We start from the raw sequence: 23,514 nt of genomic DNA on the forward strand, positions 1-23,514 counted from the left end.
CCAGTACTGCTGCTTCCCACCTCAGCCCCTGGCAACCTAACCTACTAACAGAGCTGCTGCTGGGGTCACCTTCAGCTGCAGGACTTCTCCCTGGGGGACACCTGGCCTTTGAGTGCAGCCTCAGCAGGCTGGCAGGTGACACCAAGCTTGCTGGTGAGGTTGGGAAGGCTGAAGGGTGGGATGGGGGCACCCAGAGGGACCTGGGCTGAGCAGAAGCTCCTGAGGCTCAGCAAGGCAAAGTGCAAGGCCCTGCACCCAGGTCAGGGCAATCCCTGAAAGCAGTGCAGGCTGGGAGAGGAGGAGCTTGAGAGCAGGACTTGGGGTGCTGCTGGGATGAGAAGCTGGGTGGGAGCCAGCACTGGGCACTGCCAGCCCAGAGGGCCAGTGGCAGCCTGGGCTGCATCAGAAGCAGCCTGGCCAGCAGATGGAGAGGGTGATCAGGTGAGATTGGCTGTGAGGAAGAAGTTGTTCCCCAGGAGGGTGGTGAGAGCCTGGCACAGGCTGCCCAGGGAGGTGGTGGAAGCCTCCTGCCTGGAGGTGTTTGCAGCCAGGCTGGAGGTGGCTGTGAGCAACTGCTGTGGTGTGAGGTGTCCCTGCCCATGGCAGGGGGTTGGAGCTGGCTGAGCCTTGAGGTCCCTTCCAGCCCTGCCAGCTCTGTGGTTCTGCCACTCTGGTGAGACCTCAGCTGCAGGGCTGGGTCCAGCTCTGGGACCCCCAGCACACGAAGGACAAGGAGCTGCTGGAGCAGGCCCAGGGGAGGCCACAAGCTGATCAGAGGGCTGGAGAAGCTCTCCTGTGAGGACAAGCTGAAAACCTGGGGCTGCTCATCCTGGAGAAGGCTCCAGGGAGAGCTTAGAGCTGCATTTCAGTATCTGAAGGGGACCTGCTGGCAGGCTGGGGAGGGACTGCTCAGAAGGGCCTCTGGAGACAGGGTGAGGAGCAATGGCTTGAATCTGCAGCAGGGGAGATTTAGGTTAGGAAGCTGTGCAGAAGGAGAGTGGTGAAAGCCTGCAGCAGGCTGCCCAGGGATGTGGTTGAGGTCCCAGCCCTGGAGACACTCAAGGCCAGCCTCGATGCAGCCCTGGGGAGCCTGCTGTGGTTGGAGGTGTCCCTGCTGGCTGAGGTGACCTTTGAGAATCCCTTCCAACCCAATGCCATCTGTGAAGCTGGGTGGGAAGGACCTCTCCAGGTCCAGCCACTCTAACCCCTGCAGCCAGCAGGGAGAGCTGCAGCCAGAGCAGGCTGCTCAGGGCCCCAACCAGCCTGAGCTGCAGTGGTGCCAGGCATGGGGCAGCTCCCAGCTCTCTGGGCAGCCTGGGCCAGGCTCTCACCCCCCCCACTGCCCAACATTCCTCCTTCTCTCCAGTCTGAGTCTCCCTCTTCCATGCCCCCTTGGCCTGTCACAGCAGGCCCTGCTCAAAACTCTGTCCCCAGCTTTCTTCTTGGCTGCTTTAAGGCCAGCAGCAGCTCTCCCTGGAGCCTTCTCTTCTCCAGGCTGAACCACCCCAGCTCCTCAGCCTGGCCTCCCAGCATTGCTGTGGCCTCCTCTGGCTCTGCTCCAGCAGGTCCTGGTCCCTCCTGTGCTGAGGACTGGCCCCAGCACTGCAGGTGGGGTCTCAGCAGAGGGGCAGGATCCCCTCTTTGCCCTGCTGGCCATGCTTCCCTTGCTCCACAGCAGCACTCAGCTGGGCTGTGCTGCTCAGCCTCAACAGAAGCAAACTTCCCAGCCCATGCCTCATGCTGGCTGCTGAGGGCCTCTGATGTTTGCTGCCTCCTCCAGCTACACCCCCACCTAACCCTGCCCTTCCGCACCCACCTGCAGGAGCAAAGCTGCAGCCCTCTGAGGCACACAGTGGGTTGGGCTGGAAGGGACCTTCAAGCTCAGCCAGCTCCAACCCCCTGCCAGGGGCAGGGACACCTCACACCAGCCCAGGCTGCTCAGGGCCTCATCCAGCCTGGCCTGGGACACCTCCAGGGAGGGGACAGCCACAGCCTCCCTGGGCAGCCTGTGCCAGAGTCTCCCCACCCTGGTACTGAGGATCCCTGGGCTCCTAGGATGCTGAAGCATCAACCCCCAGCACACTTCTGCCACCTTTGCTCTCTTTCTTCCAGCCAGCAACAGCACAAACAGCAACAAGGCAGAGCTGCCCCAGTTCCCCAGCAAAGCAGAGCCCTTTCTCCCAAGGCCCTGCCCTATTTCTGTAGGTAAGGAGGTCACCCAGCAGCAGGGGCCCAGAGCAGCAGGCTGGGCACTCAGCTGCAGCTCCAGCTGGGAGAATTCAACACCAATCCAGGGCTTGTTTGCTGGGGCTCTTTCAGAGCCAGGACGTAAGCAGCACCTGCTGAGGGCAATGTAATCAAAGCAGCCCCAGGCTGGCCCAGCAGCTCCAAAGTGCTGCTGTTACATAAAGGCAGCTCAGCTCCCAGCCCCCAGCTCCCAGCCCCCAGCCCAGGAAAGGGCCAGCAGGGCACCTGGGTACTGCTCCTCCTCCTCCTGGGTGGGGTAAAACAGGAATTAAGGTGAAGGGCCCAAAAGCTGTGGGTTTTGAGTGGAATAACTGAGAATTGTAGAGAGAATGAGCAGAGTGAAGAGAGCACTGAATGGCAACCCCAGCCCCCAGCCCCCCCCAGCCAACACTGACCACTAGCACCCAAGACTAACCCACACTGAGCAGTAACTACTGGAGAGAGCCCAGCTGAAGAGTGTGGCCAGCAGGCCAAGGGAGGTTCTCCTCCTGCTCTACTCTGCCCTTGGGAGGCCACAGCTGGAGTCCTGGGGCCAGCTCTGGGCTCCCTAGGTCAAGAAGGACAGGGAACTGCTGCAGAGAGTCCAGGGGGAGGCTGCAAAGATGCTGAGGGGCCTGGAGCAGCTCTGTGAGCAGCAAAGGCTGAGAGCCCTGGGGCTGAGAGCCTGCAGAAGAGCAGCCCCAGAGGGGAGCTGAGCAATGCTCAGCAAGAGCTGAAGGAGCTGTGGGGGGCAAGAGGCTGGAGCCAGACTCTGCTCAGTGGTGCCCAGGGACAGGACAAGGGGCAATGGGCACAAACTGGAACCCAGGAGGTTCCATCTGAACAAGAGGAGAAACTTGTTTGGTGTGAGGGTGCTGGAGGCCTGGAGCAGGCTGCCCAGAGAGGTTGTGGAGTCTCCTGGTGTGGAGAGCTCCCAAAGCCAGCTGGGCATTGTGCTGCTGGGCAAGCTGCTGTAGGTGCCCTGCTTGAGCAGGGGTTGGACTGGACCTCCAGAGGCTCCTTCTGACCCCAGCAGGCTGTGAGCCTGGGATCCCCAAGGGCACAAACCTTGCAGGGCTTTCCCAGGCTGCCAGCCCCTGCACTCCCAGGTGTCAGCCTGGCACAGATCTGAGCTTACAACCCATCTGTAAATGCAACCTTCTGAGACATCTCCTCAGCCACAGAAACCAGGCCCTGGGGGAGAGGGAGCTGGGAGGTGGAGCTGGTGTGGGAGCTGCAGGGAGGAGGTGGCCTGGCAACCTTCAAAGGCAGCAGGGAAAGTGGGCAAAGGAGGACCCAGCAGTGCCAAAGCCAAGGGGGACACTCAGCTCACTGCTCCAAAAGGCCCTGAGGTGGAAGCCTCTGAGCAGCACCCAGCCCTGAGCCTCTGAGCAGCACCCAGCCCTGAGCCTGAGCAGCACCCAGCCCTGAGCCTCTGAGCAGCACCCAGCCCTGAGCAGCACCCAGCCCTGAGCCTCTGAGCAGCACCCAGCCCTGAGCCTCTGAGCAGCACCCAGCCCTGAGCCTCTGAGCAGCATCCAGCCCTGAGCCTCTGAGCAGCATCCAGCCCTGAGCCTCTGAGCAGCATCCAGCCCTGAGCCTCTGAGCAGCACCCAGCCCTGAGCCTGAGCAGCACCCAGCCCTGAGCCTCTGAGCAGCACCCAGCCCTGAGCCTCTGAGCAGCACCCAGCCCTGAGCCTCTGAGCAGCATCCAGCCCTGAGCCTGAGCAGCACCCAGCCCTGAGCAGCACCCAGCCCTGAGCCTCTGAGCAGCACCCAGCCCTGAGCCTGAGCAGCACCCAGCCCTGAGCCTCTGAGCAGCACCCAGCCCTGAGCCTCTGAGCAGCACCCAGCCCTGAGCCTCTGAGCAGCACCCAGCCCTGAGCCTGAGCAGCACCCAGCCCTGAGCCTCTGAGCAGCACCCAGCCCTGAGCCTGAGCAGCACCCAGCCCTGAGCCTCTGAGCAGCACCCAGCCCTGAGCCTGAGCAGCACCCAGCCCTGAGCCTCTGAGCAGCACCCAGCCCTGAGCCTGAGCAGCACCCAGCCCTGAGCCTCTGAGCAGCACCCAGCCCTGAGCCTGAGCAGCACCCAGCCCTGAGCCTCTGAGCAGCACCCAGCCCTGAGCAGCACCCAGCCCTGAGCCTCTGAGCAGCACCCAGCCCTGAGCCTCTGAGCAGCATCCAGCCCTGAGCCTCTGAGCAGCATCCAGCCCTGAGCCTGAGCAGCATCCAGCCCTGAGCCTGAGCAGCACCCAGCCCTGAGCAGCACCCAGCCCTGAGCCTCTGAGCAGCACCCAGCCCTGAGCCTATGAGCAGCATCCAGCCCTGAGCAGCACCCAGCCCTGAGCCTCTGAGCAGCACCCAGCCCTGAGCCTGAGCAGCACCCAGCCCTGAGCCTGAGCAGCACCCAGCCCTGAGCCTCTGAGCAGCACCCAGCCCTGAGCCTCTGAGCAGCATCCAGCCCTGAGCCTCTGAGCAGCACCCAGCCCTGAGCCTCTGAGCAGCACCCAGCCCTGAGCCTCTGAGCAGCATCCAGCCCTGAGCAGCACCCAGCCCTGAGCCTCTGAGCAGCACCCAGCCCTGAGCCTCTGAGCAGCATCCAGCCCTGAGCCTCTGAGCAGCACCCAGCCCTGAGCAGCACCCAGCCCTGAGCCTCTGAGCAGCACCCAGCCCTGAGCCTCTGAGCAGCACCCAGCCCTGAGCCTGAGCAGCATCCAGCCCTGAGCCTCTGAGCAGCACCCAGCCCTGAGCCTCTGAGCAGCACCCAGCCCTGAGCCTGAGCAGCATCCAGCCCTGAGCCTCTGAGCAGCACCCAGCCCTGAGCCTCTGAGCAGCATCCAGCCCTGAGCCTGAGCAGCATCCAGCCCTGAGCAGCACCCAGCCCTGAGCCTCTGAGCAGCACCCAGCCCTGAGCCTGAGCAGCATCCAGCCCTGAGCCTCTGAGCAGCACCCAGCCCTGAGCCTCTGAGCAGCACCCAGCCCTGAGCCTCTGAGCAGCACCCAGCCCTGAGCCTGAGCAGCATCCAGCCCTGAGCCTCTGAGCAGCATCCAGCCCTGAGCCTCTGAGCAGCATCCAGCCCTGAGCCTCTGAGCAGCACCCAGCCCTGAGCCTCTGAGCAGCATCCAGCCCTGAGCCTCTGAGCAGCATCCAGCCCTGAGCCTGAGCAGCATCCAGCCCTGAGCCTCTGAGCAGCACCCAGCCTTGAGCCTGAGCAGCACCCAGCCCTGAGCCTCTGAGCAGCATCCAGCCCTGAGCCTCTGAGCAGCATCCAGCCCTGAGCCTCTGAGCAGCACCCAGCCCTGAGCCTCTGAGCAGCACCCAGCCCTGAGCCTGAGCAGCACCCAGCCCTGAGCCTGAGCAGCACCCAGCCCTGAGCCTCTGAGCAGCACCCAGCCCTGAGCCTGAGCAGCACCCAGCCCTGAGCCTCTGAACAGCATCCAGCCCTGAGCAGCACCCAGCCCTGAGCCTCTGACCAGCACCCAGCCCTGAGCCTGAGCAGCACCCAGCCCTGAGCCTCTGAGCAGCATCCAGCCCTGAGCCTGAGCAGCATCCAGCCCTGAGCAGCACCCAGCCCTGAGCCTCTGAGCAGCATCCAGCCCTGAGCCTCTGAGCAGCACCCAGCCCTGAGCCTGAGCAGCATCCAGCCCTGAGCCTCTGAGCAGCACCCAGCCCTGAGCCTCTGAGCAGCACCCAGCCCTGGGCAGCACCCAGCCCTGAGCCTCTGAGCAGCACCCAGCCCTGAGCCTCTGAGCAGCACCCAGCCCTGAGCCTCTGAGCAGCATCCAGCCCTGAGCAGCACCCAGCCTTGAGCAGCACCCAGCCCTGAGCCTCTGAGCAGCACCCAGCCCTGAGCCTCTGAGCAGCACCCAGCCCTGAGCAGCACCCAGCCCTGAGCCTCTGAGCAGCACCCAGCCCTGAGCCTGAGCAGCACCCAGCCCTGAGCCTCTGAGCAGCACCCAGCCCTGAGCCTCTGAGCAGCACCCAGCCCTGAGCAGCACCCAGCCCTGAGCCTCTGAGCAGCACCCAGCCCTGAGCCTCTGAGCAGCATCCAGCCCTGAGCCTCTGAGCAGCATCCAGCCCTGAGCCTCTGAGCAGCATCCAGCCCTGAGCAGCACCCAGCCTTGAGCAGCACCCAGCCCTGAGCCTCTGAGCAGCACCCAGCCCTGAGCCTCTGAGCAGCATCCAGCCCTGAGCCTGAGCAGCACCCAGCCCTGAGCCTCTGAGCAGCATCCAGCCCTGAGCAGCACCCAGCCCTGAGCCTGAGCAGCACCCAGCCCTGAGCCTCTGAGCAGCACCCAGCCCTGAGCCTGAGCAGCACCCAGCCCTGAGCCTCTGAGCAGCACCCAGCCCTGAGCCTGAGCAGCACCCAGCCCTGAGCCTCTGAGCAGCACCCAGTCCTGAGCCTGAGCAGCACCCAGCCCTGAGCCTCTGAGCAGCACCCAGCCCTGAGCCTGAGCAGCACCCATCCCTGAGCCTCTGAGCAGCACCCAGCCCTGAGCAGCACCCAGCCCTGAGCCTCTGAGCAGCACCCAGCCCTGAGCAGCACCCAGCCCTGAGCCTCTGAGCAGCATCCAGCCCTGAGCCTCTGAGCAGCACCCAGCCCTGAGCCTCTGAGCAGCATCCAGCCCTGAGCCTCTGAGCAGCACCCAGCCCTGAGCCTCTGAGCAGCACCCAGCCCTGAGCCTGAGCAGCACCCAGCCCTGAGCCTCTGAGCAGCACCCAGCCCTGAGCCTGAGCAGCACCCAGCCCTGAGCCTCTGAGCAGCACCCAGCCCTGAGCCTCTGAGCAGCATCCAGCCCTGAGCCTCTGAGCAGCATCCAGCCCTGAGCCTGAGCAGCATCCAGCCCTGAGCCTCTGAGCAGCATCCAGCCCTGAGCCTCTGAGCAGCACCCAGCCCTGAGCCTCTGAGCAGCATCCAGCCCTGAGCCTCTGAGCAGCACCCAGCCCTGAGCCTCTGAGCAGCATCCAGCCCTGAGCCTCTGAGCAGCATCCAGCCCTGAGCCTGAGCAGCACCCAGCCCTGAGCCTCTGAGCAGCACCCAGCCCTGAGCCTGAGCAGCACCCAGCCCTGAGCCTCTGAGCAGCATCCAGCCCTGAGCCTCTGAGCAGCACCCAGCCCTGAGCCTCTGAGCAGCACCCAGCCCTGAGCCTCTGAGCAGCACCCAGCCCTGAGCCTCTGAGCAGCATCCAGCCCTGAGCAGCACCCAGCCCTGAGCCTCTGAGCAGCACCCAGCCCTGAGCCTCTGAGCAGCATCCAGCCCTGAGCAGCACCCAGCCCTGAGCCTCTGAGCAGCACCCAGCCCTGAGCAGCACCCAGCCCTGAGCCTCTGAGCAGCATCCAGCCCTGAGCCTCTGAGCAGCACCCAGCCCTGAGCCTATGAGCAGCATCCAGCCCTGAGCAGCACCCAGCCCTGAGCCTCTGAGCAGCACCCAGCCCTGAGCCTGAGCAGCACCCAGCCCTGAGCCTGAGCAGCACCCAGCCCTGAGCCTCTGAGCAGCACCCAGCCCTGAGCCTCTGAGCAGCACCCAGCCCTGAGCCTGAGCAGCACCCAGCCCTGAGCCTCTGAGCAGCATCCAGCCCTGAGCCTCTGAGCAGCACCCAGCCCTGAGCCTCTGAGCAGCACCCAGCCCTGAGCAGCACCCAGCCCTGAGCCTCTGAGCAGCACCCAGCCCTGAGCCTCTGAGCAGCATCCAGCCCTGAGCCTCTGAGCAGCACCCAGCCCTGAGCAGCACCCAGCCCTGAGCCTGAGCAGCACCCAGCCCTGAGCCTCTGAGCAGCATCCAGCCCTGAGCAGCACCCAGCCCTGAGCCTCTGAGAAGCACCCAGCCCTGAGCCTCTGAGCAGCACCCAGCCCTGAGCCTCTGAGCAGCACCCAGCCCTGAGCCTCTGAGCAGCATCCAGCCCTGAGCCTGAGCAGTATCCAGCCCTGAGCAGCACCCAGCCCTGAGCCTCTGAGCAGCACCCAGCCCTGAGCCTCTGAGCAGCACCCAGCCCTGAGCCTCTGAGCAGCATCCAGCCCTGAGCCTCTGAGCAGCACCCAGCCCTGAGCCTCTGAGCAGCATCCAGCCCTGAGCCTCTGAGCAGCATCCAGCCCTGAGCCTGAGCAGCATCCAGCCCTGAGCCTGAGCAGCATCCAGCCCTGAGCCTCTGAGCAGCACGCAGCCCTGAGCCTGAGCAGCACCCAGCCCTGAGCCTCTGAGCAGCACCCAGCCCTGAGCCTGAGCAGCACCCAGCCCTGAGCCTCTGAGCAGCATCCAGCCCTGAGCCTCTGAGCAGCACCCAGCCCTGAGCCTGAGCAGCACCCAGCCCTGAGCCTGAGCAGCACCCAGCCCTGAGCCTCTGAGCAGCACCCAGCCCTGAGCCTCTGAGCAGCACCCAGCCCTGAGCCTGAGCAGCATCCAGCCCTGAGCCTCTGAACAGCACCCAGCCCTGAGCCTCTGAGCAGCACCCAGCCCTGAGCCTGAGCAGCACCCAGCCCTGAGCCTCTGAACAGCACCTAGCCCTGAGCCTCTGAGCAGCACCCAGCCCTGAGCAGCACCCAGCCCTGAGCCTCTGAGCAGCACCCAGCCCTGAGCAGCACCCAGCCCTGAGCCTCTGAGCAGCACCCAGCCCTGAGCCTGAGCAGCACCCAGCCCTGAGCCTCTGAACAGCACCCAGCCCTGGGCAGCACCCAGCCCTGAGCCTCTGAACAGCACCCAGCCCTGAGCCTGAGCAGCACCCAGCCCTGAGCAGCACCCAGCCCTGAGCAGCACCCAGCCCTGAGCCTCTGAGCAGCACCCAGCCCTGAGCAGCACCCAGCCCTGAGCAGCACCCAGCCCTGAGCCTCTGAGCAGCACCCAGCCCTGAGCCTCTGAGCAGCACCCAGCCCTGAGCCTCTGAGCAGCACCCAGCCCTGAGCAGCACCCAGCCCTGAGCCTCTGAGCAGCACCCAGCCCTGAGCAGCACCCAGCCCTGAGCAGCACCCAGCCCTGAGCCTCTGAGCAGCACCCAGCCCTGAGCCTCTGAGCAGCACCCAGCCCTGAGCCTCTGAGCAGCACCCAGCCCTGAGCCTGAGCAGCACCCAGCCCTGAGCCTCTGAGCAGCACCCAGCCCTGAGCCTGAGCAGCACCCAGCCCTGAGCCTCTGAGCAGCATCCAGCCCTGAGCCTCTGAGCAGCATCCAGCCCTGAGCCTGAGCAGCATCCAGCCCTGAGCAGCACCCAGCCCTGAGCCTCTGAGCAGCATCCAGCCCTGAGCCTCTGAGCAGCACCCAGCCCTGAGCCTGAGCAGCATCCAGCCCTGAGCCTCTGAACAGCACCCAGCCCTGAGCCTCTGAGCAGCACCCAGCCCTGAGCAGCACCCAGCCCTGAGCCTCTGAGCAGCACCCAGCCCTGAGCAGCACCCAGCCCTGAGCCTCTGAGCAGCACCCAGCCCTGAGCCTGAGCAGCACCCAGCCCTGAGCCTCTGAGCAGCACCCAGCCCTGGGCAGCACCCAGCCCTGAGCCTCTGAGCAGCACCCAGCCCTGAGCCTCTGAGCAGCATCCAGCCCTGAGCAGCACCCAGCCCTGAGCCTCTGAGCAGCACCCAGCCCTGAGCCTCTGAGCAGCATCCAGCCCTGAGCCTCTGAGCAGCATCCAGCCCTGAGCCTGAGCAGCACCCAGCCCTGAGCCTCTGAGCAGCACCCAGCCCTGAGCAGCACCCAGCCCTGAGCCTCTGAGCAGCACCCAGCCCTGAGCCTCTGAGCAGCACCCAGCCCTGAGCAGCATCCAGCCCTGAGCCTCTGAGCAGCACCCAGCCCTGAGCCTCTGAGCAGCATCCAGCCCTGAGCAGCACCCAGCCTTGAGCAGCACCCAGCCCTGAGCCTCTGAGCAGCACCCAGCCCTGAGCCTCTGAGCAGCACCCAGCCCTGAGCAGCACCCAGCCCTGAGCCTCTGAGCAGCACCCAGCCCTGAGCCTGAGCAGCACCCAGCCCTGAGCCTCTGAGCAGCACCCAGCCCTGAGCCTCTGAGCAGCACCCAGCCCTGAGCCTCTGAGCAGCACCCAGCCCTGAGCAGCACCCAGCCCTGAGCCTCTGAGCAGCACCCAGCCCTGAGCCTGAGCAGCACCCAGCCCTGAGCCTCTGAGCAGCATCCAGCCCTGAGCCTCTGAGCAGCATCCAGCCCTGAGCCTCTGAGCAGCATCCAGCCCTGAGCAGCACCCAGCCTTGAGCAGCACCCAGCCCTGAGCCTCTGAGCAGCACCCAGCCCTGAGCCTCTGAGCAGCATCCAGCCCTGAGCCTCTGAGCAGCATCCAGCCCTGAGCCTGAGCAGCACCCAGCCCTGAGCCTCTGAGCAGCACCCAGCCCTGAGCCTCTGAGCAGCATCCAGCCCTGAGCAGCATCCAGCCCTGAGCCTCTGAGCAGCACCCAGCCCTGAGCCTGAGCAGCACCCAGCCCTGAGCCTGAGCAGCACCCAGCCCTGAGCCTCTGAGCAGCACCCAGCCCTGAGCCTCTGAGCAGCACCCAGCCCTGAGCCTCTGAGCAGCACCCAGCCCTGAGCAGCACCCAGCCCTGAGCCTCTGAGCAGCACCCAGCCCTGAGCCTCTGAGCAGCATCCAGCCCTGAGCAGCACCCAGCCTTGAGCAGCACCCAGCCCTGAGCCTCTGAGCAGCACCCAGCCCTGAGCCTCTGAGCAGCACCCAGCCCTGAGCCTGAGCAGCATCCAGCCCTGAGCCTCTGAGCAGCACCCAGCCCTGAGCCTGAGCAGCACCCAGCCCTGAGCCTCTGAGCAGCACCCAGCCCTGAGCCTCTGAGCAGCACCCAGCCCTGAGCAGCACCCAGCCCTGAGCCTCTGAGCAGCACCCAGCCCTGAGCCTCTGAGCAGCATCCAGCCCTGAGCCTCTGAGCAGCATCCAGCCCTGAGCCTCTGAGCAGCACCCAGCCCTGAGCCTCTGAGCAGCATCCAGCCCTGAGCCTGAGCAGCATCCAGCCCTGAGCCTCTGAGCAGCACCCAGCCCTGAGCCTGAGCAGCATCCAGCCCTGAGCCTCTGAGCAGCACCCAGCCCTGAGCCTCTGAGCAGCATCCAGCCCTGAGCCTCTGAGCAGCATCCAGCCCTGAGCCTCTGAGCAGCACCCAGCCCTGAGCCTCTGAGCAGCATCCAGCCCTGAGCCTGAGCAGCACCCAGCCCTGAGCCTCTGAGCAGCACCCAGCCCTGAGCCTGAGCAGCATCCAGCCCTGAGCCTCTGAGCAGCACCCAGCCCTGAGCCTCTGAGCAGCACCCAGCCCTGAGCCTCTGAGCAGCATCCAGCCCTGAGCCTCTGAGCAGCACCCAGCCCTGAGCCTCTGAGCAGCACCCAGCCCTGAGCAGCACCCAGCCCTGAGCAGCATCCAGCCCTGAGCCTCTGAGCAGCATCCAGCCCTGAGCCTCTGAGCAGCATCCAGCCCTGAGCCTCTGAGCAGCACCCAGCCCTGAGCCTCTGAGCAGCATCCAGCCCTGAGCCTCTGAGCAGCATCCAGCCCTGAGCCTCTGAGCAGCACCCAGCCCTGAGCCTCTGAGCAGCACCCAGCCCTGAGCCTCTGAGCAGCATCCAGCCCTGAGCCTCTGAGCAGCATCCAGCCCTGAGCCTCTGAGCAGCATCCAGCCCAACCTTGTTCTGGTGCTGGGTGCCTGGGAGAAGAGACCAACCCCTACCTGGCTCCAACCTCCCTTCAGGGAGCTGCAGAGAGCAAGAAGGTCTCCTCTGAGCCTCCTCCTCTGCAGGCTCAGCATCCCCAGCTCCCTCAGCCTCTCCTCCCAGGGCTTGAGAGCCACCCCCAGGGCTGGAGGAGGCTGCCCTGAGCCATCCCAGCTCGGTGGGATGTGTGCCTGAGGGCCCTGCTCCAGCCAAGCTGTCTCTGCTGTCTCAGGGGGGTTGATCAGATGAGCCTGGGGGTCCCTTCCACCACACACAAGCCACATCCAGCCCCTGCCCTGCTTGTGCTGCCCTGTGCTGAGTGGGGTAGCAGAGCTGCTGCCAGGCATGGAGCTGCTGCTGGAGGGAGCAGAGGCAGCCCCAGGGGGTGCTGAGTGCTGTGGGCAGGCTGTGTGCCCAGGCCCAAGCAGCAGGTGGTGCTGCTGGAGCTGCACTGCTGCAGGTTCCCCAGGGGAGCCTCTCCAGCTCCAAGCTCTGCAGTCTGCCTGGAGAGCCTTGAGCTGGGCCCTGCTTTCACATCCCCAGCACCACCAAGGCCTCTGCTCACCAACCACCACACCTGGCTCCCTGCCACCTCACAGCACAGGCCACAGAAGCACTTTGTGGTGACCTTACTGACCCAGTCCATCCTCCCTGGCACCATGCCCCTGCTGCCTTCAGCTGGGACTCTGCAGACAGCCTGGCACCAACCCCATCACCCCCACACCCAGCTGCCTCCCTTAGCTACTGACAGCCTCCAGAGCCAGCAGGAATGCAGAGCCAGGAGCTTTGGTGGGTGAAGAGCTGGACAGGAGCTCCCAGCCCAGAGGCAGCTGTGCCCAGGGCTGGTGCCCAGCAGTGTGGAGGGAGGGGATTCTGCCCCTCTGCTCTGCTGAGCCCCCCCTGCAGTGCTGGGGCAGCTCTGGAGTGCTCAGCACAGCCAGGGACCCATGGCAGGGGGCTGCAACTGGATGATCCTTGAGCCCCCTTCCCACCCTAACAAGTCTATGATCCTATGAACCTGCTGGAGCAGGGCCAGAGGAGGCCACAGCAGGGCTGGAAGCCCTCTGCTGGGAGGCCAGGCTGGGAGAGTTGGGGCTGTGCAGCCTGGAGAGGAGAAGGCTCCAGGGAGAGCTGCTGGTGGCCTTGCAGTGCTTCAAGAGGCTGAGCAGAGAGCTGGGGACAGACTTCTGAGCAGGGCCTGCTGGGACAGGCCAAGGGGGGGGGTGGGTGTGGGGTGCCTCCCTGGCAGGTTCCTGAGGCTCCCAGGGTGCTGTGGGTGCCTCTGCACCTGCTGCCTTCCCAGCAGCTTTGTGGAGCATGGGGGCTGGTTGGGACTTGATGGCTGTGGCTTTCCTCCAGGGCAGAGCTGGCTGCTCAGCAGCTGGGATGTCAGGACTTGCACAACCTGAGGACTCTGTGTCCAGGCCAAGAGCTCTGACACTGCAAGTGGAGGCTGCAGCTGGCTGCAGGAATAAGCAACTCTGAGTGGTTCAGCACAGCAGAGCCAAAGGGAGAGGGGCAGGAGGCTGGGGCCAGGCTCTGCTCAGTGGTGCCCAGGGACAGCACAAGGGGCAGTGGGCACAAACTGGAGCCCAGGAGGTTGCATCTGAACAGGAGGAGAAACTTGTTTGTTGTGAGGGTGCTGGAGGCCTGGAGCAGGCTGCCCAGAGAGGTTGTGGAGTCTGCTTGTGTGGAGAGCTCCCAAAGCCAGCTGGGCATTGTGCTGCTGGGCAAGCTGCTGTGGAGAGCTTCCAGCCCCCCCTGGGCACTGTGCTGCTGGGCAAGCTGCTGTGGAGAGCTTCCAGCCCCAGCTGGGCATTGTGCTGCTGGGCAAGCTGCTGTGGAGAGCTTCCAGCCCCCCCTGGGCACTGTGCTGCTGGGCAAGCTGCTGTGGAGAGCTTCCAGCCCCCCCTGGGCACTGTGCTGCTGGGCAAGCTGCTGTGGAGAGCTTCCAACCCCCCCTGGGCACTGTGCTGCTGGGCAAGCTGCTGTGGCTGCCCTGCTGCAGCAGGGGGTTGGAGTGGATGACCTCCAGAGGCCCCTCCCAGCCCCAACCATGCTGGGACTCTGGGACTTCAGAACTGGGAAGCCAGAAGTGTGGAAGGGCTGGCATGGAGGAAGCAGAGGGTGAGCAGCTCAGCTCTCATCTCTCACACTGAGTCCTGGCTGCACAGAGCTGCAGCAGCCCTCCTGGAGCACATTTCATCCCATCCCATCCCATCCCCACCTTCAAAGCAAACACTGCAGAAGTTATCCAGGCTGATCTTCCAGAAACAGGGACCTGCTGTCCCAGCTGCAACCCTAATTACAGAGCACTGCTCCAAGGAGAGCTCCTTCCACTTTCCTCCTGCTCCAACCAGTTGCTCTGCTCAGAGAAGGGAACTTCCTCCAGCAAACCAGCCCCTTCCAGCTCCCCCAGCTCCTTCCCAGCCCCTTCCAGCTCACCCAGCTCCTTTCCAGCTCACCCAGCCCCTCTGGTGCCTGCACAGGGTCATTCCAGCATCACAAAGCTGCCTGAGCTGCTCTCCTGTGCAGCCAAGCTAGGTTTTGTGCCAGCAGAAAGCCCAAAGGCAGAGCTCACAGCAGCTGGCAGGGCTCCTGCTGGCAGTGTGAGGCCATGCTGACACCCAGTGGAAGGCAGGGAGAGGTGCCCAGCAGAGAAACACCGCAGCTGCAGCCTTTCCCTTCTGCTCTGACACTAAATGGAATGGAAAAGCAAAGCTGGAGGGCAGGAAATCAGCAGAGCCCTGCCCGCAGGGCCAGAGAGGCCACAGCAGTGCTGGAAGCCCTCTGCTGGGAGCCAGGCTGGGAGAGTTGGGCTTGGGCAGCCTGGAGAAGAGAAGGCTCCAGGGGGAGCTGCTGGTGGCCTTCCTGGAATCCAGGGGCCAGTAGAAAGCTGGGAGCAGCCCTCTGAGCAGGGCCTGTGACAGCCCAGGGGGCATGGCCTGAACTCAAAGAGGGAGACTCAGGCTGGAGAGAAGGGAAAGATGTTTGGCACTGAGGGTGGGGAGAGCCTGGCCCAGGCTGCCCAGAGCTCCATCCCTGGAGCCAGGTCAGGCTGGCTGGGGCTGTGAGCAGCCTGCAGCTGTCCCTGCTGCCTGCAGCTGTCCCTGCAGCTGTCCCTGCTGCCTGCAGCTGTCCCTGCAGCCTGCAGCTGTTCCTGCAGCTGTCCCTGCTGCCTGCAGCTGTCCCTGCAGCCTGCAGCTGTCCCTGCAGCCTGCAGCTGTCCCTGCTGCCTGCAGCTGTCCCTGCAGCTGTCCCTGCTGCCTGCAGCTGTCCCTGCTGCCTGCAGCTGTCCCTGCAGCCTGCAGCTGTCCCTGCTGCCTGCAGCTGTCCCTGCAGCCTGCAGCTGTCCCTGCAGCCTGCAGCTGTCCCTGCTGCCTGCAGCTGTCCCTGCTGCCTGCAGCTGTCCCTGCAGCTGTCCCTGCTGCCTGCAGCTGTCCCTGCTGCCTGCAGCTGTCCCTACTGCCTGCAGCTGTCCCTGCTGCCTGCAGCTGTCCCTGCAGCCTGCAGCTGTCCCTGCAGCCTGCAGCTGTCCCTGCTGCCTGCAGCTGTCCCTGCTGCCTGCAGGGGCTGGACAGGATGCCCTCTAAATGGCCCTTCCCACCCAAGCCTGTCCATGACTCTAGAGCTGTTCTGTGGTCCTCTGCCTGTGACCCCACACTCCATGGAAAGAGATGAGGCTGTGTGGCACACTGCAGCTTCCTGGGAGCTCTCCTGGCCAGGACCTGGCACAGGCTGCCCAGGGAGGTGCTGCTTTAATGGCCATGGTGGGGTTGGGCTGATGGTTGAGGATCTGAGAGGTCTCTTCCAAGCCAAACAACTCCATGGCCTATGGCTCAGAGACACTCAGGCACTGTGCAGTGTGGAGCATGGCACCTCCAGCACAAACCCCCCAGGACAAACACCCACCCTGCCTGCCCACAGCCTCCCCACTGCCCCTGAGGGGAGCTGGCTCCAGTGAAGGGACCTGGCCCTGCCCCAGCTCCCAGCCCAGGACACACAGCAAGCTGCAGAGGCTCTCACAGCATGTACAGCAGGAGTGCTCCACAGTCACAGCACCAGGCTGGGAGGCACTGGGTCCAGCTTAGGTCACCTTCAGCAAGCTCTTCAGTCTGAGAGGGAGATCCAGCTGAGGACACTGGTGGGAGATGCTCTGAGAAGAGCTCTGTGGCACTCAGCTCAAAGCCACCAACAAGGTGCAAAGCCTGGAGAAGAGAAGACAGAATTAACCAGCTTGGAAAAGACCTTTGGGTGCAAGCTCTCCCCCAGCACCATCTGAGCAACTCAACCATGGCACCCAGGGCCTCAGCCAGGCTCTGCCTAAACACCTCCAGGGCTGGGGACTCCACCACCTCCCTGGGCAGCACATCCCAAGGGCCAATCTCTCTTGCTGGGAAGAATTTCTTCCTAACATCCAGCCCAAACCTCCCCTGGCACAGCTTGAGACTGTGTCCTCTTGTTCTGGTGCTGCTTGCCTGGGAGAAGAGCCCAAGCCCCACCTGGCTACAACCTCCCTTCAGGGAGTTGGAGAGAGCAAGAAGCTCTCCCCTGAGAAGTGAGGTCTGCCATGCTTCTCCTTGCTGAGTGCCAGGATGAAGAAGGAAAAGCCTTCATTGCAGGCAGGAGCCAACACACCAACCCAGCTCCTGCCCTTGAATCCTCCACAGGAGAGCAGAAAAAAGGAACTGGCTGAGGCCTGGGACTTGTCCTGCTGCTTTCTGCTCTGCATGACAGGAAGGAGCAAGCAGGGGCTGGAGACTCACCTACATAGGCAGCCTGCTCCTGGTCTGGCTGGCTTTGATATTATCAGTGCAGTGATCCTGAAACAAGAGGGAGAGCAGAACTGTTGGCATGCTGGAGAGCAAGGAAGCCAAGGCTGAGAGGGCTCAGCCCTTGTGGTTCCATCCTCACAAAATGACACCACTCTGAGCTGGCCTCCTGCAACAGCCACCCCACACCTCCCTCCTGCCCTCCCTGTCACAGCCACCCCAAACCTCCCTCCTGCCCTCCCTGTCACATCCACCCCAAACCTCCCTCCTGCCCTCCCTGTCACAGCCACCCCAAACCTCCCTCCTGCCCTCCCTGTCACAGCCACCCCAAACCTCCCTCCTGCCCTCCCTGTCACATCCACCCCAAACCTCCCTCCTGCCCTCCCTGTCACATCCACCCCAAACCTCCCTCCTGCCCTCCCTGTCACATCCACCCCAAACCTCCCTCCTGCCCTCCCTGTCACAGCCACCCCAGACCTCCCTCCTGCCCTCCCTGTCACATCCATCCCAAACCTCCCTCCTGCCCTCCCTGTCACATCCACCCCAAACCTCCCTCCTGCCCTCCCTGTCACATCCACCTCAGACCTCCCTCCTGCCCTCCCTGTCACATCCACTCCAAACCTCCCTCCTGCCCAGCTTCCCTATTTCCCTTCCTAAGGACATGGCCTGGGGTGGTCACTCCCCCCTGGTCACCTCCCAGGTCAGCTTCTCACAGCCCTTTTGCACCAGGTCATGAGGCTGAAGTCACAGAATGCTGGAAGGTAGAAACCCAGGGGGGCAGGGGTGGGAAGGGACCTCTGCAGGTCACCCACTCCAACCCCCTGCTCCAGCAGGGCACCACAGCAGCTTGCCCAGCAGCACAGTGCCCAGCTGGCTTTGGGAGCTCTCCACAGCAGCTTGCCCAGCAGCACAATGCCCAGGGGGCTTTGGGAGCTCTCCACAGCAGCTTGCCCAGCAGCACAGTGCCCAGGGGGCTTTGGGAGCTCTCCACAGCAGCTTGCCCAGCAGCACAGTGCCCAGGGGGCTTTGGGAGCTCTCCACAGCAGCTTGCCCAGCAGCACAGTGCCCAGGGGGCTTTGGGAGCTCTCCACAGCTGCTTGCCCAGCAGCACAGTGCCCAGGGGGCTTTGGGAGCTCTCCACAGCTGCTTGCCCAGCAGCACAGTGCCCAGGGGGCTTTGGGAGCTCTCCACAGCAGCTTGCCCAGCAGCACAATGCCCAGCTGCCTTTGGGAGCTCTCCACAGCAGCTTGCCCAGCAGCACAGTGCCCAGGGGGCTTTGGGAGCTCTCCACAGCAGGAGACTCCACAGCCTCTCTGGGCAGCCTGCTCCAGGCCTCCAGCAGCCTCACACCACACAAGTTCCTCCTCCTGCTCAGGTGGAGCCTCCTGGGTTTGTCTGTTGCTCCTGCCCCTTGTCCTGCCCCTGGGCACCTGTGAAGAATGCCTGGCCCCAGCCCCTTGCCCTTTAGAAGCTGATAAGCCTGAGATCACCAAGTCCAACCATTGCCCCAGCACTGCCCAGCCAGGGAGTCACCCAGTGGGCTGGGTTGGCAGGGACCTTGCAGATCATCTCATCCCACCCCCCCTGGCGCTGGCAGGGGCACCTCCCACCAGAGCAGGCTGCTCCAAGCCACCAAGGCCTCCCTCAAGCCTCACTGTGTGAATGCTAACTGTGACCCCCAGCACAGAGACAATTCAATGGGGGCAGCAATCTGCCAAGAGTGGCCTGGCACAACTTGGTGTGGCCCTGAGCAGCCTGATCTGCTTGGAGATGTCCCTGCTGAGTGCAGGGGGGTGGACAGGATGACCTCTGAGGGTCCCTTCCAACCTGATGGACTCCCTGCTTGTGAGTGGTGGTGGAGCTGGGCCCCTGCTGTGCTCAGCCCAGCACCTCCAAGAGCACACACCAGCAGCAGGAGGTGCCCTGAGACATCACAAGGGTTTACCTGTGCCAAGCACTACCTACAGCCCCAACACAAACCAGGCTTGGGGGCATGGGTAAGGGGAAAGGTCAGCAGGAAGCTGGAGGAGATCTTGCAGCAGGGCCTGCTGTGGCAGCACAAAGAGTGCTGGTCTGAAACCAGGAAAGGGAGAAGGAGACTGGAGGGAAGGAGGAAATGTTGAGAGTGAGGGCGGTGAGGCCCTGGGTTTGCTTGCCCTGGGATGTGGCTTGCTGGGGCTTTCAGCAGCCTGACCCAGGCCCTGCTGACTGCAGGTGGGGCAGGACTGGGTGGCCTTCAAGGGTCCCTTCCAGGCCAGCCCAGTTTGTCTTTTGGCTCTGCTTGCTCTGCTGCTGCTGCTTGCTGGGCAAGACCCACACAAGGCATGCAGCAGAGGGTGACAGGGCTGAGGATGCCAGCTGAGAGGCTGCCACTGCCCAGCAGTTCTGTGCTGACCTTTCCTGAAGCTGCCACTGCCTGCTCTTCTATCCTCAGGGCCCTGCAGAGCCAGCCAGTGCCACACAGCCAGTGCCACAGAACCAGTGCCACACAGCCAGCCAGTGCCACACAGCCAGTGCCACACAGCCAGTGCCACACAGCCAGCCAGTGCCACACAGCCAGTGCCACACAGCCAGTGCCACAGAGCCAGCCAGTGCCACAGAGCCAGTGCCACAGAGCCAGTGCCACACAGCCAGTGCCACAGAGCCAGCCAGTGCCACAGAACCAGTGCCACAGAGCCAGCCAGTGCCACACAGCCAGTGCCACAGAACCAGTGCCACACAGCCAGCCAGTGCCACACAGCCAGTGCCACACAGCCAGTGCCACACAGCCAGTGCCACACAGCCAGCCAGGCTGGAAGAGACCTCAGAGATCACTGAGTCCAACCTCTCACCCAGCAGCATCTGATCAACTCAACCATGGCACCAAGGGCCTCAGCCAGGCTCTGCCTAAACACCTCCAGGGCTGGGGACTCCATCACCTCCCTGGGCAGCACATCCCAAGGGCCAGTCTCTCTTGATGGGAAGAATTTCTTCCTCACCTCCAGCCTGAACCTCCCCTGGCACAGCTTGAGACTGTGTCCTCTTGTTCTGGTGCTGCTTGCCTGGGAGAAGAGACCAACCCCCAGCTGGCTACAACCTCCCTGCAGGGAGTTGGAGAGAGCAAGAAGGTCTCCCCTGAGCCTCCTCTTCCCCAGGCTAAGCAACCCCAGCTCCCTCAGCCTCTCCTCCCAGGGCTGTGCTCCAGACCCCTCCCCAGCTTTCTTGCCCTTCTCTGGACACCTTCCAGCAGCTCAACCTCTTTCCTAACCTGAGGAGCCCAGACCTGGACACAGGACTCAAGGTGTGGCCTGAGCAGTACTGAGCACAGGGCAGGATGAGCTCCCTGCTCCTGCTGGCCACACTGCTCCTGCTGCAGGCCAGGCTGCCATGCAGGGTCACCTAGTGCAGCTCACACAGAACACATCCAGGTGGGTTTTGAAAGTCTCCACACAGGGAAACTCCACAACCTCCCAGGGCAGCCTGCTCCAGGCCTCCAGCACCCTCACAACAAAGAAGTTTCTGCTCCTGTACAGGTGGAACCTGCTGGGTTCCAGCTTCTGCCTGTCAGCCCCTGTCCTGTCCCTGGGCACCACAGAGAGGAGCCTGGCACCTTCACCCTGACAGCCACCCTCACCCCGGCCCACGGTTTCCATGCCCTCCCTGCGGGGGCAGAGCGGGCAGGGCACAGCTAACTGATTAACCAGGGCACAGCAGCGCCCAGAATCACCACTGCCTCTGGCTGGAAGGGAGCCAGGCCTGGCTTGGCAAGCAGGCAGCAAGGCCCTGGCAGGGAGCCGGGGCAGGGAGCCGGGGCAGGGCTGGGGCAGGGAGCTGTGGGGCAGGGAGCCGGGGCAGGGAGCCGGGGCAGGGAGCCGGGGCAGGGAGCCGGGGCAGGGAGCCGGGGCAGGGCTGGGGAGGCAGAGCTGCAGCAGCTCCCAGCACACTCAGGCTGCAGGCAGCTGTGGGGCAGGGCTGGGGCAGGGCTGGGGAGGCAGTGCTGCAGCAGCTCCCAGTGCTCAGGCTGCAGGCAGCTGTGGGGCAGGGCTGGGGCAGGGCTGGGGCAGGGCTGGGGAGGCAGAGCTGCAGCAGCTCCCAGTGCTCAGGCTGCAGGCAGCTGTGGAGCAGGGCTGGGGCAGGGCTGGGGAGGCAGTGCTGCAGCAGCTCCCAGCACACTCAGGCTGCAGGCAGCTGCAGGGCCAGGCCAGAGCAGGGCTGGGGAGGCAGTGCTGCAGCAGCTCCCAGTGCTCAGGCTGCAGGCAGCTGTGGGGCAGGGCTGGGGCAGGGCTGGGGAGGCAGAGCTGCAGCAGCTCCCAGTGCTCAGGCTGCAGGCAGCTGTGGGGCAGGGCTGGGGCAGGGCTGGGGCAGGGCTGGGGAGGCAGAGCTGCAGCAGCTCCCAGCGCTCAGGCTGCAGGCAGCTGTGGGGCAGGGCTGGGGCAGGGCAGGGCTGGGGAGGCAGAGCTGCAGCAGCTCCCAGTGCTCAGGCTGCAGGCAGCTGTGGGGCAGGGCTGGGGAGGCAGAGCTGCAGCAGCTCCCAGCTCTCAGGCTGCAGGCAGCTGTGGGGCAGGGCTGGGGCAGGGCTGGGGCAGGGCTGGGGAGGCAGAGCTGCAGCAGCTCCCAGTGCTCAGGCTGCAGGCAGCTGTGGGGCAGGGCTGGGGCAGGGCTGGGGCAGGGCTGGGGAGGCAGTGCTGCAGCAGCTCCCAGTGCTCAGGCTGCAGGCAGCTGTGGAGCAGGGCTGGGGCAGGGCTGGGGAGGCAGTGCTGCAGCAGCTCCCAGCTCTCAGGCTGCAGGCAGCTGTGGGGCAGGGCTGAGGCAGGGCTGGGGCAGGGCTGGGGAGGCAGAGCTGCAGCAGCTCCCAGTGCTCAGGCTGCAGGCAGCTGTGGGGCAGGGCTGGGGCAGGGCAGGGCTGGGGAGGCAGAGCTGCAGCAGCTCCCAGCACACTCAGGCTGCAGGCAGCCGCAGGGCCAGGCCCTGGCAGTGACCAGCCCGGGCAAAGGGCCGCAGGGGAGGCGCTGGGGGCTCTGGGGCTGGCCTGTGGCGGCAGAGGGACAGCCAGAGGGACCTCGGGAAGCTCAACAAGGGCAAGCACAGGGTCCTGAGCCTGGGGAGGAGGAACCCCTGCAGCAGGACAGCAGAGGGGCACCTGCTGGGAAGCAGCTCCATGGAGAAGGAGCTGGGAGTGGCTCCCCAAGAGCCAGCAAGGTGCTCTGGTGGCCAGGAAGGCCAGTGGTCTCCTGGGAGGCATGAAGAAGGATACAGCCAGCAGGGCAAGCGAGGCTCTCCTGCCCTACTCTGCCCTTCTGGGGCCACAGCTGGAGCAGTGGGTGCTGGGCTGGGCTCCCCAGGTCAAGAGACTGGGAACTGAGACTGGCAGAGAGGCCAGGGGGGGCTACAAAGCTGCTGAGGGGCCTGGAGCAGCTCTGGGAGGAGCAAAGGCTGAGAGCCCTGGGGCTGAGAGCCTGCAGAAGAGCAGCCCCAGAGGGGAGCTGAGCAATGCTCAGCAAGAGCTGAAGGACCTGTGGGGGGCAAGAGTGGTGACAACGGCAGGACAAGGGGCAATGGGCACAAAGTGGAACCCAGGAGGCTCCATCTGAAGAGGAGGAGAAACTTGTTTGTTGTGAGGGTGCTGGAGGCCTGGAGCAGGCTGCCCAGAGAGGTTGTGGAGTCTCCTTGTGTGGAGAGCTTCCAAAGCCAGCTGGGCATTGTGCTGCTGGGCAAGCTGCTGTGGTGCCCTGCTGCAGCAGGGGGTTGGAGAGGCTGATCTGCAGAGGTCCCTTCCCACCCCTGCCCTGCTGAGAGTCTGGGATTCTATGACCATGAAAGGCTTTGGCAGAGGGCTTGGGCTGCAGCACACAGCCCTCAGGAAGGAGTCAGAGCAATTAAATTCCACAATTCCCAGGAACTGAGAGGGGATAAAAAAGCACTGAAAGCTCCCAAGGGATGCTGCATAAGGAGGCAATGTCAGCAACATTTTACTACAGCCAATTGTGCTTCCTGCTGAGGGCAAACCCCAGCCCTGACTGCATCCCAAACATGCCCATGGGGGCTGCTCTCCACCCTGGAGCCACAAGGGCTCAGCAGTCCTGCCCAACCAAAGCTTGAAGCAAATGGCTCATCCACCCCCCAACACCAGCACAGTCTGAGGCTGGCATCATGCCCCCCCTCCAGAAACCTCATCTAGATGTGCAGAGAGCTGGCAAGGAAGTGTTGCCAGGTCAGGGCATCCCCAGGAAGGAATAAATCAGGGAAGGACAAGTGGGAGAGGGAAAGGGAGGAGGCAAGAATGCTGCCAAACTGGTCCCAGGCTCTCCAGCCAAAGCCATGATCCCCAGCCAAGATGTTCCTTCCCCATGGGCAGCACAGCCAGCTCCAGATGGAGCATCCCTGCTCTGCAGGATGAGCTCCTGCTCTGCAGGGAGAGAAATGAGGTGTGGGTGGGAAGGAGATGCTCCCTCTCCCTGAGCTGTCCAAGCCACTCCACAGTCAGTCAATCACAGATTTGTTTTGGCTGGGCAAGACCTCCAAGGCCACTGAGCCCAACCTTCAACCCAGCCCCACCATGGCCACTAAGCCTTGGCCCACAGTGCCATGGCCACAGGCCTCCTGAGCACCCCCAGGGCTGGGCCCTCCAGCAGCCCCCTGGGCAGCCTGCTCATCCCAGCTCCAAGGTGTACCCTGCAGGACCTGGGTGAGTGGAGGCTCACTGGGTGGACTTGATGATCTTCTCAGAGAGCACCACACCTGATCTGGAAGGTCTCTTCCAACCAGACCCATCCCGGGGTGCCAAGGTTGGGCTCAGCAGCTTGATCTGGGGGAAGGCTGAGTCCCAGACAGCTGAAGATGGCAGAATGGTTTGGCTTGGAAAAGACCTCCAAGGTCACTGAATCCAACCTTCAGCCCATGCCCCAG

General features: G+C 64.2%; 1 protein-coding gene across 4 annotated transcripts in view; it reads right to left on the reverse strand.

Moving 5' to 3' along the window:
* GNG12 (G protein subunit gamma 12) overlaps nucleotides 1-23,514 on the reverse strand; it is a 43,539-nt gene that overhangs the window by 13,630 nt on the left and 6,395 nt on the right. For 3 of the 4 annotated variants that reach the window (XR_010990610.1, XR_010990611.1, XM_068164554.1), the window contains exons 2-3: nucleotides 16,624-16,680; nucleotides 15,884-16,065 (exon numbers count right to left, since the gene is read on the reverse strand). The gene's annotated coding sequence lies outside the window, so the exon portion shown is untranslated. The remainder of the gene's footprint in view (nucleotides 1-15,883; nucleotides 16,066-16,623; nucleotides 16,681-23,514) is intronic. The other variant, XR_010990612.1, reaches the window with a different exon arrangement.

The sequence above is a fragment of the Melanerpes formicivorus genome, unplaced genomic scaffold (assembly GCF_026170545.1).
Source record: "Melanerpes formicivorus ecotype bairdi unplaced genomic scaffold, bMelFor1.0.p_v2 SCAF_81, whole genome shotgun sequence".
Lineage (NCBI taxonomy): Eukaryota > Metazoa > Chordata > Aves > Piciformes > Picidae > Melanerpes > Melanerpes formicivorus.